Source organism: Pseudopipra pipra, unplaced genomic scaffold (assembly GCF_036250125.1).
Source record: "Pseudopipra pipra isolate bDixPip1 unplaced genomic scaffold, bDixPip1.hap1 HAP1_SCAFFOLD_122, whole genome shotgun sequence".
In the NCBI taxonomy this organism is placed as follows: domain Eukaryota; kingdom Metazoa; phylum Chordata; class Aves; order Passeriformes; family Pipridae; genus Pseudopipra; species Pseudopipra pipra.
In genome coordinates this window covers 1-15713 of record NW_026990601.1, presented here as the reverse complement: position 1 = coordinate 15713, position 15713 = coordinate 1, and the positions used below count along the sequence as shown (strand labels likewise).

Genomic DNA, 15713 nt, shown 5'->3' with positions numbered 1-15713 from the left:
AACAGACAAACTAGACCTTCTCGGGAGAGATGGAAGAAAAGGCTGCTGATTGCAGTTCTGCTTTTCTTGTCTTCCCTTCGACTGTCATTTTCTCTCCCCTGCTGTTCAAATAGGCAGCAATTAATTGCTCTGCTGAAGAGTTTGCTGTACTAAGTGTCTGTCAAATTGACGCCTTCAACTCAAGACAGCACCTGCTCCTTAGTTACAAAAAGTTCCTCCCAGGAAATTTCCAGGCGTGCCCATAAATCTCCTCGCTGTTTGTTTGGGAGAACAGGGTTTTCTCGTCTGTAACAGAATAGTCGTGGCATTTGCTATTGAATGCTGGTGGCAATCTAGTCAGAAGAGGACCCCGTGCTTCACTAATTTTGCCTTTTTGTTGTTGGGGGTGACTTCTTCCCAGGGATGTTCTTCTTGATCCCCCGGGGCAAAGGGAGGTGTCAGCGTCAGGAGCCATCCTAACTGGGGCCCTGGTAGGTCAGTGCTTTTTGTGTGACTGGACGGTGAAGCTGTCTGTGGGAATGACCTGGCTAGTGCTCAGTGTAGTCCTAATTAAGGTGTCTTTTACTCCGTGTTCCCAGGCTCCCTGTTTTCCTTCGGTCGCCGTGGGTGTGCCGGACGCCTCTGGCAGGACTAACCCTGTGGCTTTTATGTCCAACGTGCTGTGCTGTGTGTGCCTGCAGGTAAGAAAAGCTGGGAGTGCAGTCCCTCTGCTTTGATTGCTGTGTCTCTTGGGTAGTGATTTTGGAAGCGGCGCCCGCGCAGAGCGAGGCGTTGGCCGGGCCGGCGCCTGAAGCGCTCGGGGCCGCCGGGCAGGGCAGTGCCCGGCTGGTGGGTGCCTGGCAGAGAGAAGAGCCTGGCCCTGGGAAGGCAGGAGCCTGGTCTCGAGCTGCTCTGGACCGCTGTGGGGATGAGTTTGAAGTTTTGGGATCGCTTGTTTCTGTCCCTACCTTCCCACTGAAAACAATAACTTAAGAAGTTCTCCTCTGGACTGGTCCAGAGAAATTGTGGAGTCTCCATCCCTGGAGATGCTTAAAACACTTTTGCTCAGGCAAAGTTGTGAGCAACCTCTTCTGCCTAATCCCGCTTTTTGAGCAGGAGAGACTGGACTAGATGATCTCCAGAGGTATTGTCCAACCCCCACCATTCTGTCCTTCTGTAAAGGGGCTTTGCACTGCCCTTTGGAACTGTAATCTGTTGATGACCTGTGTTGAGGTCACGCTGCAGCTTGTTACACTGCAGCTTGTCACACTGAATGGCAGCCTGAATAATTTAATATTGAACTGTGATTAATCACAAGATGAAAGCTCAGATAGGCTGGTAAGAGGCAGTGTTCTTTGCTGCAGCATTTCCCACCTGAGGTAATTTTCCTTGTTCTGAAAGTGTCAAGTACAGTTGGGCAATGTACTGCATAGGAAGAAGGGAAAGAATCTCCAAAGCAAATAAATGAACAAAAAAACCCTTTATATTTGCTTGTGCAAGAAGAAGATTGTTATTCCACTCAACCAGGTTTTGAGAGGACAAATTAATTGTTTCTCTGACAACAGTATACACTGGAGGCTGTTAATGATCCCATAGTCTGTGCTAAAGGTTTTAGCTGATTGTGTTTGTCATCAGCTTTTACTAAAGAAAAAGCAAGCCTTCTCGGCTGTGTGGATATTACAGGAACGAAATGATTCCATTCATGTAGATAATGATAACAGAGCCAAACCAAAACTATTGTGAGTGTCCTATGTGGAACAATATACAGAATTTCAAAAGGGATTGTAGTGGTCCCATATACAGAACTAACATACTTCCTGTTCCTTATTTGCTGATCAGGTCATGTTTATCTGCCTGTCAGGACTGTTGGAGCACTGGATGGAGAGCAGGTCATATGAGGAGGATTACGGAGTAAAAGGCAGCTTGTACTGAAGTGCAGGGAAAGTATAAATATTGATATATATTGGCACAGCGCCTGGCCTTAATGCTTAAAATCCTTTGGAGAGCTGTCTGCATATTTACTGTATTAATGATCAAATGCAAGGCTGTGTTGGGAAAGGTCTTCCATTTGGAAGTCAGTAGTTGAGACTGTCTTGCCTATGAAAAAGAGGGAGAATTTTCGTTAGAGGGTGTAGGATTCTGGCTGGTAATAGTCTTAATTCAAGGTATTTTTAGAGAATTGATTTAATACAAGCAGAACAAATGGCCAGAAGTGTAATGAGAGACAAGTTGAAATTAGAAAGTAGATGTGCATTTTGAATGTATTGTCATAGCAACTGATTAAATTCTCCCTCTCTTGCTGTTCTGGGGACCTTTTAAATGTGCTTTGGCTAAATAAAAAGTTAGACTATTAGACTATTTCAGAGCCAAAAGGTCAGTTCTTGTTGTCTCTTTTGCACTTTAATTCTAGTACACTGATACTTGCTAACCACGTATAACCCTAGATGCAGAATGAGAACTTGGGTTATTAACAATAAACAAGTAAACAGCAGAAAGACTTGACCTTTCTTTTGAATTGCCCTACAGTGTTACAAAATACCAAACAAACCTCCTTCCCCAAAGAAACGCCCCCCAAAATGCCCTAACAACTCACCAAACACAAAATCACCGACAACCAAAAAGCAGAAGTAACAAACATGAACAGCAAGTGGAGGAAGAGTTTGAAAGCGGGCTGGACAGAAGCAGAAGTGTTACTGCCCACTCTTAGGCCACTGTGCTGATTAAATGGGTGTTGTTAGGTTTAGATTAGTAGTTTGTTGTTGTTGGGTTTTTCGGTGGTGTTGATTTTTTTTGTTGTCGTTGTGGGGGATTGTTTGTTTGTTTGTTTTTATTTTGGTTTTTTTTCTGTATTAAAAATCTGGCTCAGTTACTCTCTAGTTCTGGTGTGTTCTCTTTTCCAGGTGGTTGGTGTTTCTGCAGTGTTTGGCACAGGACTGGGGGAGATTTTTACCCAGCTTTCTAAAGCTGTAGATGAATAGGAGAGGTAAGGGGATAACTTCTGGTCCGCGACCCAGTGACCACTTCCTGAAGGTCCTGATTCATGAGTCTGCTCCTTTGATTTGAAGGAGTGCACAGTTGCCATAGCCAAGGTAGCTTAGGGTGTCCAGTATCAGCATAAAAAGCAGCAGTAAAAAGGAACTATTCAGAGATGAATTTTTGTGCTGTTCCGTGAAAAAGTAAAAGCTATCTGTGCCAGCAAGTCTGTGAAGTAATTTTTTTCTTGTAGTTCCATACCAAGTTTTGAATTGTTGCTGTTTTAATGAAGTATGTTCATTGATTTTGCATCCATTGGTTTCAGAATCCAAATCTGGGGAAAAAAGTACTGTCTTTCTGAAATGTCTCTCAAACATGAAAGCCTAGAGAAAACTTTTTTTTGTGAGTAAAAAGAAGCCTCCAGGATGATCCTTATGCAATACAAATCATGTGTTTTTCAGACTGAATGCACTCCCTTTATTCACCTTTTCAGAGAGTATCGGCCAGAATACGAGCGCCTGAGAAAAACACTGGTAAGTGTTTTTAGCTGTTTTACACCTGAACAGTGTATCTTGGGTCACTTTTGTGCACACAATTGCCTTTATGTTGAGAGGGTCTAACATTTCATTTACTAGTCGTACTCACTGTGGGAAAACTCCTGTCCTGAAGGAGTCCACCATTTGCCTTTTTTTTCCTAGATGTGGTGGAGCATATCTTTACAAAACTAAAGATTTTGTAAAACAGATGTTGCTCACTGGTTTAGTGCTAGTATTTGAGCTAATTGTGTGAAAATGATTGGGAAATAAGATTGTGTCTTCCATTCAGATGGACAGAGAGTTCTTAAAAATAAATTTCCAAAGGGATTTGTTGAGACTATCCCTGTATCTTCCTGCACCAGTGAAGAGTACTAGTTTGACTTAGTAAGAAAGACTGAATTGCAGTGCCAAAATCAGTAGCTCTGCTCACCTTGAGTTCTGGCTGTCCAAAGGACAGTTCTCTGCAGGCACAGCTACACAGAGTTTGGCTTCCCGGCGCTGCTGAAAACGTCCTAGAATCCCACCTGACTGGAGGTTGCTTTCCATGCTTAGTCAGAAGTTCTGTGTAACCTGAGTTGAAATGTAAGACCTGCGTAGTGACTTCTGCTCTCTGACTGGGGGACAGGCTGCTGGGTTTGGGTGAGGTTTCTCTTCTCCTGATGTTTTAAATGTTCTCAGAATCCACATGTAAATCTTTGTCTACGGGAGAAAGCTCAAAATAAACAAAAGAGAGAGCAGCTGGAACACTTGTGGAAGGACATGGGCAGCGTGTGTGTGCAGGGCAGCACACTGGCAGGTACCTCCCCAGGAAGATAAAGTTTACTGCAGAAGTTTTCTGAAGAGTTTGCCTTGTGAAGTAGTACAGTGCTTCTTTGTCCTCACAGCAGAAATGTGAAAGCAGCTCCATGTTAGAGGAGCAGGGCTTTAGTTCCTGTGGGATTGGTCACACTCAGCTCGTCCTGTGTCAGTCACAGGTTTGGAAGAAACCCCGCTGTGTAGCTAAAGCAGTGGACCTACTAGAAATAATGAAATACTTTAGAAAAGGCGAAACAGTCAGATCAGAATATGAGAAAGCTCTGCTGTTGGCTGCACTGTTCCTTAGATGAGGCGAGTAGGTGCTGATGGAGTCTGTCCTGTGTCTGGGATCCACAAGCAGCTTTCTGTCCCCTTAGAGCAGGTGTTCATTGCTGGGTTTCTGTGCAGATAGAAACCTTACCTTTAGCAAGCTGCTGTGCTGTGTGTGCCTGCAGGTAAGAAAAGCTGGGAGTGCAGTCCCTCTGCTTTGATTGCTGTGTCCCTTTGGTAGTGATTTTGGAGGGGAATCCCAGAGCCATTTGGTTTGAAGGGGACCTTCAAAGGCCAGCCTGTCTTCCGTGGGCAGGGACACCTTCCACTGTCCCCGGTTGCTCCGAGTCCCGTCCAGCCTGGCCTGGAACACGTGCAGGGATGGGGCAGGCTCAGCTTCCCTGTGCAGTGTGCTCTAATATCTCTCCACTGGCATCCTGAAAAATGTTGTCAGCGTGTTTTGTTGGCCGACGGTAAGCAGGACCTGGGTGAAAAGGACATTCTCTGAGGTGCTGGGAGAAGGAGGACTCGTGCGGGCACCTCCAGAGACAGCGGGAACGGGAGCGTGCTGCGGAGAAGGAAAATTCCAGGGGGTGGGTGCCAAGAAATTTGTCCTTCCCTTGCCCTGTGCTCTGCACTTAGCAATGGGTCAAGTGCAGAAGTTTCCTGGGGACCCTGGGAAATGATGCCGGGTCTGCTAAGAAAAGTGGGGCCAAGGGAGCAGGACCTGGGTCTGCGAGCGTGGGAGAAACAAGGGCCGGGTCATCCTCTGCTTCCAGGAGGGAGGGCAGCAGGAAAGGCCACGGACTAAAGCACTGAAGTGCCGTTCCCCAGGGAGCCCCTGCCCAGCACTGAACTTGCTTGTGCACTTGCTGTCCCTTTGCCAGCGGAGCCGAAGCGTCGGGTGCGGGTGCCGGGGGGATGGAGCTGCCAAGGACAAACTGGGAGGGTGTTTGCGAAGGAAGGGGGGAGAAGGAGCTCTTGATGTGCTTTTTTTACTTCTTCATCCCACAGAATTGCCACGAGAGGAAATACTTCAGAGGGGCTTCCCTCCAGCTAAGCCCTGAATATGCCAGGAGGTTTCAGCCGGGAGGAAAGGAGCTGTGGAAGAAAAGCAGCCTAAAAATAGCCAGCGGGGATCATCAGGTTTTCCAGCCAAGAAGAACAAGGAGAGAGATGAGGGAATCGGGTTCCAATTCCTAATGATTTGGTGGGTGCAGGAATGATTTCTGTGTGTTTTCCAGTCCCTTTTGATTCCTGAGATGATTTTAAAATGATGGCTTTAGCAATCAACTAAATCGGAGATGTTGTTTTTGAGAGGAAATGATGCCAAATAAATGCAGAGTTTTGGGTCAGTTTTTGGGATGATTTGAGTCAGTTTTTGGGGTCAGTTTGGGGTCATTGTTTGGGGTGATTTGGGTCAGTTTTGGGTCAGCTTTTGGGGTGATTGGGGTCAGTTTTGGGTCAGCTTTTGGGATGATTTGGGTCAGGTTTTGGGGTCAGTTTTGGGTCAGCTTTTGGGGTGATTTGGGTCGGTTTGGGGTCAATTTTTGGGGAGCACTGGGTGTTACTGGTGGTTGTTGGGGAGCACTGGGTGTTACTGGGGAGCACTGGGAGAGCAAATGAAAAATAAAGGGAATAAAAAATAACCGAAATAAAAAAGGAAATATAAAATAGAAAAGAAAATTAAAAAAAAAAAAAGGCAAAAAAACTAAAAAGGAAATAAAATGAAAATGAAATAAAAGAGAAAAAAAAAACAAAAAACCCCCTTCTTGGGCACCCCGTTTCCTCTCCTCCCCCCCCCCCCCCGAACCGTAAATTGCGGGGTCATCACCCCTCAAATGTGAGAAGGGGACCCCAAAATGTGGGTGAGGGAACCCCAGGGAGCCGAAAAAGTGGAGGGGGAGCCGCAGTAAGAAAGCGAAGCCGGGCGGTCGGGCGGCGGGGTGGGGGGGGGAGCCAAGGTGGCGACGCCGGCGCGTGCGCAGTCGTTGGAAAGACGCCGGCGATCACGTGGTAACTGAGGGCAGCCAGGAGAGGGACCGGCGACGCATGCGCGGTGGCTCTCGTGCCGGTGCAGCGCTCCCTGGTCGAGTTAAGGGCCGGTTCCGGCGGCAGGGCGGGACTCGCGGTCTCCCGTCCCTCCCGGGGTGTGTGTGGGGGGAATAACATGAAGATTTTTCGGGGTGAAAGCGCAGAAATTAGCGAGGAGGGACGCTAATTTGGGTAAACCCGGTCCCCGGAAGTAGAGAGCGACCGGAAGTCCTCCAAAGCCCCGGCCCGGAAGTCCGCCAAGCCCACAGTAAAGATGGCGCCGCCAGGACCGGAACGACCACACTAAAGATGGCGGCCCCGGCCCGGAAGTCCGCCAAGCCCACAGTAAAGATGGCGCCACCAGGACCGGAACGACCACACTAAAGATGGCGGCCCCGGCCCGGAAGTCCGCCCCGAGGCCACACTCAAGATGGCGCCGCCAAAACCGGAACTTAGCCGAGGCCACTCTAAAGATGGCGGCGAGAGGCCCCCTCGCTTTAGAGAGGCGTTTATCCTGTTGCCTGACCTCCGCCGCCACCCGGACCCCCGCCCCGCGCCCGCAGCGCCGTCTCGCCGCGCCGCTTCCCGCTGTGGGGACAAGGCGGGGCGCTCGGCGGCGCCGGGCGCGGGCGGCAGGTTCGTGGGCGGCGGCAGGCACCGGCGACGGCAGCCCCCTCTCGGCGCCGCGGAGCGCGGCGGTCGCCGCGAGAAGCCCAGGCACCGCCCCCCTTCCGCTCCGCTCCGCTCCCGCTCCCGCCCCCGTCCCCGCCCCGCTCGGTCCCGCCGTGGCCTGGAGATGCTGTCGGGGCTGCGCCGCCGCCTTCCCCCCCTGGAAGCGACCCACGGCGGCAGATCCGACGGAGATCGTCCCCGGGGTAACCTGGGCGCTGTGGGGGGGCGCGGCGGTGGGGGGGCGCGGCGGGGGGGCGCGGCCGCTCTTCTGCCTCTCCCGCGGCCATCGGCGACCGCAGGCAGGGGAAGCGACAGGCAAGTTTCTCGCCTCTGCGGAGAAACTTGCACCTGCGTGCCGCCGCAGGGCCGGGTTCGGATGTGCCCTGGCATTGCGCCCCCCCCTCCCCCGCGGGGAGGGTCTGCGCTGCCTCGGGGCCCCTGTCTGTGCTGCCGGGAGAGAGAAATCCTTTGGGAAGCTGGGCTGGAAACAGCAACTCTGTGAATTGCTCAGCTTTTCCTAGGCAAGGGCAGGTTTTAGGGAACAAAGGCCCGTACTCGCGAAAGGCGCCGCGGGTCTCGCCAAGGGGTGGGGGGGGGCGCGCGGCTGCGGCGCCGCGCGCGGCTGCAGTGCCGCTCCCGGCCGTGTCCGCCAGGCGGCGACTGTGAGGCCCGGCCCGGCGCTCGGGGGCGCTCTCGCAAGCGACGCCCCCGGGAAAGCGGCGGGGTTTGGGCGCTGCCGGCCTTCCCCCGGAGCGCCCGGGCTGGCCCGGCGCCTGGCAAAACCTCTGAGGGAAAAGGCAAGCAACAGCTGCGCTTGTTCTGCCGTTTCTTTAGCCAGGGACTGGAACACAGACAAAATCAAGGGGCTCTTTGACCTGTGCAGGCTCCGAGCATTTTTCAGCCTTCCCTAGCAGGGCATTCTCACCCTCTGAAAAGCTGAAAGGCTTTAACAGCTGGAGACGCGCCTGCAGCTGTGCAGATTAATGTAGTTTCTTTGAGGAAACGAAGGGGAAGTTTTCCTGTTGTGAGCCTAAATACCGAGTCTACTCTGCTTTTTCAATCAGGTGACGAAGCTTATGGAAAAAAAGACCAAAGGCCTCGAGGTGAGTACATTCTACCGAGTTCTGCTTTTCTGGGATCGGTTTGGGAAAATCACGTGAAATTCTAAAAAGCTTCTCTCCGTGTTTTCTAGTTGTTTTTTCAGCCTTGGTCTAAGTTTCCTGTAGAAAAGGGCATAGAATTATTAGAACAGACAAACTAGACCTTCTCGGGAGAGATGGAAGAAAAGGCTGCTGATTGCAGTTCTGCTTTTCTTGTCTTCCCTTCGACTGTCATTTTCTCTCCCCTGCTGTTCAAATAGGCAGCAATTAATTGCTCTGCTGAAGAGTTTGCTGTGCTAAGTGTCTGTCAAATTGACGCCTTCAACTCAAGACAGCACCTGCTCCTTAGTTACAAAAAGTTCCTCCCAGGAAATTTCCAGGCGTGCCCATAAATCTCCTCGCTGTTTGTTTGGGAGAACAGGGTTTTCTCGTCTGTAACAGAATAGTCGTGGCATTTGCTATTGAATGCTGGTGGCAATCTAGTCAGAAGAGGACCCCGTGCTTCACTAATTTTGCCTTTTTGTTGTTGGGGGTGACTTCTTCCCAGGGATGTTCTTCTTGATCCCCCGGGGCAAAGGGAGGTGTCAGCGTCAGGAGCCATCCTAACTGGGGCCCTGGTAGGTCAGTGCTTTTTGTGTGACTGGACGGTGAAGCTGTCTGTGGGAATGACCTGGCTAGTGCTCAGTGTAGTCCTAATTAAGGTGTCTTTTACTCCGTGTTCCCAGGCTCCCTGTTTTCCTTCGGTCGCCGTGGGTGTGCCGGACGCCTCTGGCAGGACTAACCCTGTGGCTTTTATGTCCAACGTGCTGTGCTGTGTGTGCCTGCAGGTAAGAAAAGCTGGGAGTGCAGTCCCTCTGCTTTGATTGCTGTGTCTCTTGGGTAGTGATTTTGGAAGCGGCGCCCGCGCAGAGCGAGGCGTTGGCCGGGCCGGCGCCTGAAGCGCTCGGGGCCGCCGGGCAGGGCAGTGCCCGGCTGGTGGGTGCCTGGCAGAGAGAAGAGCCTGGCCCTGGGAAGGCAGGAGCCTGGTCTCGAGCTGCTCTGGACCGCTGTGGGGATGAGTTTGAAGTTTTGGGATCGCTTGTTTCTGTCCCTACCTTCCCACTGAAAACAATAACTTAAGAAGTTCTCCTCTGGACTGGTCCAGAGAAATTGTGGAGTCTCCATCCCTGGAGATGCTTAAAACACTTTTGCTCAGGCAAAGTTGTGAGCAACCTCTTCTGCCTAATCCCGCTTTTTGAGCAGGAGAGACTGGACTAGATGATCTCCAGAGGTATTGTCCAACCCCCACCATTCTGTCCTTCTGTAAAGGGGCTTTGCACTGCCCTTTGGAACTGTAATCTGTTGATGACCTGTGTTGAGGTCACGCTGCAGCTTGTTACACTGCAGCTTGTCACACTGAATGGCAGCCTGAATAATTTAATATTGAACTGTGATTAATCACAAGATGAAAGCTCAGATAGGCTGGTAAGAGGCAGTGTTCTTTGCTGCAGCATTTCCCACCTGAGGTAATTTTCCTTGTTCTGAAAGTGTCAAGTACAGTTGGGCAATGTACTGCATAGGAAGAAGGGAAAGAATCTCCAAAGCAAATAAATGAACAAAAAAACCCTTTATATTTGCTTGTGCAAGAAGAAGATTGTTATTCCACTCAACCAGGTTTTGAGAGGACAAATTAATTGTTTCTCTGACAACAGTATACACTGGAGGCTGTTAATGATCCCATAGTCTGTGCTAAAGGTTTTAGCTGATTGTGTTTGTCATCAGCTTTTACTAAAGAAAAAGCAAGCCTTCTCGGCTGTGTGGATATTACAGGAACGAAATGATTCCATTCATGTAGATAATGATAACAGAGCCAAACCAAAACTATTGTGAGTGTCCTATGTGGAACAATATACAGAATTTCAAAAGGGATTGTAGTGGTCCCATATACAGAACTAACATACTTCCTGTTCCTTATTTGCTGATCAGGTCATGTTTATCTGCCTGTCAGGACTGTTGGAGCACTGGATGGAGAGCAGGTCATATGAGGAGGATTACGGAGTAAAAGGCAGCTTGTACTGAAGTGCAGGGAAAGTATAAATATTGATATATATTGGCACAGCGCCTGGCCTTAATGCTTAAAATCCTTTGGAGAGCTGTCTGCATATTTACTGTATTAATGATCAAATGCAAGGCTGTGTTGGGAAAGGTCTTCCATTTGGAAGTCAGTAGTTGAGACTGTCTTGCCTATGAAAAAGAGGGAGAATTTTCGTTAGAGGGTGTAGGATTCTGGCTGGTAATAGTCTTAATTCAAGGTATTTTTAGAGAATTGATTTAATACAAGCAGAACAAATGGCCAGAAGTGTAATGAGAGACAAGTTGAAATTAGAAAGTAGATGTGCATTTTGAATGTATTGTCATAGCAACTGATTAAATTCTCCCTCTCTTGCTGTTCTGGGGACCTTTTAAATGTGCTTTGGCTAAATAAAAAGTTAGACTATTAGACTATTTCAGAGCCAAAAGGTCAGTTCTTGTTGTCTCTTTTGCACTTTAATTCTAGTACACTGATACTTGCTAACCACGTATAACCCTAGATGCAGAATGAGAACTTGGGTTATTAACAATAAACAAGTAAACAGCAGAAAGACTTGACCTTTCTTTTGAATTGCCCTACAGTGTTACAAAATACCAAACAAACCTCCTTCCCCAAAGAAACGCCCCCCAAAATGCCCTAACAACTCACCAAACACAAAATCACCGACAACCAAAAAGCAGAAGTAACAAACATGAACAGCAAGTGGAGGAAGAGTTTGAAAGCGGGCTGGACAGAAGCAGAAGTGTTACTGCCCACTCTTAGGCCACTGTGCTGATTAAATGGGTGTTGTTAGGTTTAGATTAGTAGTTTGTTGTTGTTGGGTTTTTCGGTGGTGTTGATTTTTTTTGTTGTCGTTGTGGGGGATTGTTTGTTTGTTTGTTTTTATTTTGGTTTTTTTTCTGTATTAAAAATCTGGCTCAGTTACTCTCTAGTTCTGGTGTGTTCTCTTTTCCAGGTGGTTGGTGTTTCTGCAGTGTTTGGCACAGGACTGGGGGAGATTTTTACCCAGCTTTCTAAAGCTGTAGATGAATAGGAGAGGTAAGGGGATAACTTCTGGTCCGCGACCCAGTGACCACTTCCTGAAGGTCCTGATTCATGAGTCTGCTCCTTTGATTTGAAGGAGTGCACAGTTGCCATAGCCAAGGTAGCTTAGGGTGTCCAGTATCAGCATAAAAAGCAGCAGTAAAAAGGAACTATTCAGAGATGAATTTTTGTGCTGTTCCGTGAAAAAGTAAAAGCTATCTGTGCCAGCAAGTCTGTGAAGTAATTTTTTTCTTGTAGTTCCATACCAAGTTTTGAATTGTTGCTGTTTTAATGAAGTATGTTCATTGATTTTGCATCCATTGGTTTCAGAATCCAAATCTGGGGAAAAAAGTACTGTCTTTCTGAAATGTCTCTCAAACATGAAAGCCTAGAGAAAACTTTTTTTTGTGAGTAAAAAGAAGCCTCCAGGATGATCCTTATGCAATACAAATCATGTGTTTTTCAGACTGAATGCACTCCCTTTATTCACCTTTTCAGAGAGTATCGGCCAGAATACGAGCGCCTGAGAAAAACACTGGTAAGTGTTTTTAGCTGTTTTACACCTGAACAGTGTATCTTGGGTCACTTTTGTGCACACAATTGCCTTTATGTTGAGAGGGTCTAACATTTCATTTACTAGTCGTACTCACTGTGGGAAAACTCCTGTCCTGAAGGAGTCCACCATTTGCCTTTTTTTTCCTAGATGTGGTGGAGCATATCTTTACAAAACTAAAGATTTTGTAAAACAGATGTTGCTCACTGGTTTAGTGCTAGTATTTGAGCTAATTGTGTGAAAATGATTGGGAAATAAGATTGTGTCTTCCATTCAGATGGACAGAGAGTTCTTAAAAATAAATTTCCAAAGGGATTTGTTGAGACTATCCCTGTATCTTCCTGCACCAGTGAAGAGTACTAGTTTGACTTAGTAAGAAAGGCTGAATTGCAGTGCCAAAATCAGTAGCTCTGCTCACCTTGAGTTCTGGCTGTCCAAAGGACAGTTCTCTGCAGGCACAGCTACACAGAGTTTGGCTTCCCGGCGCTGCTGAAAACGTCCTAGAATCCCACCTGACTGGAGGTTGCTTTCCATGCTTAGTCAGAAGTTCTGTGTAACCTGAGTTGAAATGTAAGACCTGCGTAGTGACTTCTGCTCTCTGACTGGGGGACAGGCTGCTGGGTTTGGGTGAGGTTTCTCTTCTCCTGATGTTTTAAATGTTCTCAGAATCCACATGTAAATCTTTGTCTACGGGAGAAAGCTCAAAATAAACAAAAGAGAGAGCAGCTGGAACACTTGTGGAAGGACATGGGCAGCGTGTGTGTGCAGGGCAGCACACTGGCAGGTACCTCCCCAGGAAGATAAAGTTTACTGCAGAAGTTTTCTGAAGAGTTTGCCTTGTGAAGTAGTACAGTGCTTCTTTGTCCTCACAGCAGAAATGTGAAAGCAGCTCCATGTTAGAGGAGCAGGGCTTTAGTTCCTGTGGGATTGGTCACACTCAGCTCGTCCTGTGTCAGTCACAGGTTTGGAAGAAACCCCGCTGTGTAGCTAAAGCAGTGGACCTACTAGAAATAATGAAATACTTTAGAAAAGGCGAAACAGTCAGATCAGAATATGAGAAAGCTCTGCTGTTGGCTGCACTGTTCCTTAGATGAGGCGAGTAGGTGCTGATGGAGTCTGTCCTGTGTCTGGGATCCACAAGCAGCTTTCTGTCCCCTTAGAGCAGGTGTTCATTGCTGGGTTTCTGTGCAGACAGAAGTTGTCAGTGCACACGCTCCCTTACCTTTAGCAAGCTGGTTTGTGTACAGCCGTTTCTGTTCCCTTCAAGGACCTGATGCTTCTGCAATGGGTCCCTCTGAGCTAATACTAACATGAGGAACTCTCGATGAAGAGCAAGAAGAGAGGGAGAGTGACGCTGATGGCATTGACCACGAAGGTAAGGGAATGAGGTCTAAAAGCTGCCTCTCAAGAAATCCCCTCTATATTTCATGTCCTGGATGGACTGTAAGGAGAGCCTAGAAAACAAGCAAACATTCAGTCACCTGACGTGTCAGAATCTGTAGCAGAAGCTCAGCTGCAATGGTCAGTGCAGGGATATCACTCTGTAACCTTTGTGAAAGTTCAATTGTAAATTTTCTATTCAAGTAATTAATAGGTGTATAACACACATAAACCAGAGAACTCGTTAGGCTTGGGGCATGCAGTGACCTCTGAACCTGATTGATGCACAGATGTGTCCATCATCTTTTTGGCCTTACAGTTTCTGCCCCTGGCTCTCTTCCCTTTTCCTGTGACTGTGGTCTTGGAGCAATCTTCTAAGTTGTTACAGTGTGATTTTTCTCTTCTATAGCTCACAGACTTAATCTTCATTCTTTCCCTGTTCCACTGATGGGTAGGATCACTTATTTCCTTTGCCCTGTAATGTAGCTGAAGATGGAATAGACTTTCTATGTTGCTTTGGCTATCCTGATTCTAGCTTTTTTTCAGAAACACAAGTAGAACAAGTACTGAAATAGCGCTGAACTTCAGCAGCAGCGGGGACTGCGCAGGAGAAGGAGGGTGGGCAGCGGGCCTGGGGCAGGCAGGGGGATGGGGGTGGGGGCGGGCACTTAAAAGATTTCGGCCAGGGAGCTGATCTCAGCCAGCACCCAGTCGGGGCAGTCTAAGTCCCCGTAGAAGCAGAACTGCTGCGTGGGGAGAGGCGGTCAGAGGCGCACTGCTGCTCTGCGTCCTCCCCGCTCCCCGCCGCCGACTCCCGGCCCACCACGTCGCCGCTGCTCCACGGTCCCCCATGCCGCACAGTCCGCCTTCGCGATCCGGAACCGCCCCGTGTGCCGGTGGGGGGCTCCCCGAGGGGCTCTGCAGGGGCCTTGGGGCCGGGACCCCGGGGGTGCAGCCCGACCAAGGGGCGGGGCAGGGGACGGGGTCCCGGGAGCGGGACCCGGGACGGCCACGGACCCGCGGGAAGGGCGCCTCCGACACGGCCCTAGTCCCTCCTCCTGACCACCCGAGCACCTCCCGCCACCCCGCCGGCTCCAAGCCCCGCCAATCCGGGCCCGAGGCAGAGTCTGGCCCGCCAATCCCGGGCCGCCTTTCTCGGCGCCGTCCAATCACAGCCCGCCTTTTCAATCCGGCAGCGGTCCCCCAAGCTCTGCCCGCTCAGCCGCGGCGCGGCCCCTCCGAGCGGCACCGTCCCCCCGTTCCCCTCAGGCGCTGCTGGGACCACGGAAGGGCGGTGGGAGCTCCGCGGTCACGTCCCGTCCGGGAGCTCTCCCAGGAGAAGGAGAGGGAGGCGGGGAGCGGGCGGGAGGGGCTCCGGGAGCGGGGCCTGCGGGACCAGCGGGGTTCTCGGGAACGGGCGGGCGGGGATTGGCTGGGCTGGCACGAGGGGGGCGGGGCCGTGCGGGCCGCGGGCTATAAATAGCGGAGGGGGAAGCGGGGGGGGGCAGTTCGGCGGCGGAGGTGGAAGCGGCGCTGGAGCGGCGGGAGCCGGGACGAGATCGGCGGTGAGCTGGGGCGGGACTCCCGCGGCTGCCGCTCCCGACGTGCAGGTCCGATCCCGGCCCGCCACTCCCAGCCCGCTTTTCTCCGCTCCGTCCAATCGTAGCCTGCCCTTTCAATGGGGCCGCGGTCCCGTAAGCTGTGCCCGCTCAGCCGCGGCGCGGCGCCGCCCCCCTTCCCCACGTTCCCCTCAGGCGCTGTAGGTGCCGGCGCCTTTGCTTCCGGAGCAGCGCCTGCGCTGCCGCAGCCCCCGACAGGCCCTGTTGGGATCAGGGAGGGCGAGTGGCACAGCTCCGCGCTCACGTCCCGTCTGGGAGTTCTTCCGGGAGGCGGGGAGGGGGCGGGAGCGGCGGCGGCCCTTTCAACGCGGCCGCGGTCGAGCAAGCTCTGCCCGCTCAGCCGCGGCGCGGAGCCGCCCCCCTCTCCACCTCGTCCCCCGCGTTCCCCTCAGGCGCCGGTCTCGGCGCCTTTGCTCCGGGATCCGGCGGAGCCGCGCCTGCGCTGCCGCGGTGCCCGCAGGCGCTGTTGGGAGGGCGGGTGGGAGGTCCGCGGTCCCGTCCCGTCCCGGAGTTCTCCCGGGAGAAGGGGAGGGAGGCGGGCAGCGGGCGGAAGCGGAGCAGCCCCTGGGAGCGGGGCCTGAGGGGACAGCGGGGTTCTTGGGGACGGGCAGGGCGGGAACGGGCAGGCGGGGATTGGCGGGGCCGGACGCTGCCGGACGCTGGGATTGGCTGGGCTGGCACGAGGGGGGCGGGGCCGTGCGGGCCGCG

The 15713-nt window shown here is 51.2% G+C and overlaps 2 long non-coding RNA genes across 3 annotated transcripts; both read left to right on the top strand.

Annotated features, from left to right (window-relative positions):
- The first annotated feature begins 483 nt into the window (after positions 1-483).
- LOC135408012 (uncharacterized) lies at positions 484-5916 on the top strand. The gene is made up of 2 exons (XR_010427149.1): positions 484-680; positions 5568-5916. It is a non-coding gene; the product is annotated as an uncharacterized LOC135408012 (long non-coding RNA).
- Positions 5917-8904: 2988 nt separating this feature from the next.
- On the top strand, positions 8905-13909 carry LOC135408003 (uncharacterized). 2 transcript variants are annotated; one of them, XR_010427140.1, is made up of 5 exons: positions 8905-8980; positions 11386-11468; positions 11920-11991; positions 12447-12790; positions 13274-13909. It is a non-coding gene; the product is annotated as an uncharacterized LOC135408003 (long non-coding RNA). The 2 variants fall into 2 exon arrangements; XR_010427139.1 differs by lacking the exon at positions 8905-8980 and having other exon boundaries at positions 11218-11468.
- The last annotated feature ends 1804 nt before the right edge of the window (positions 13910-15713 follow it).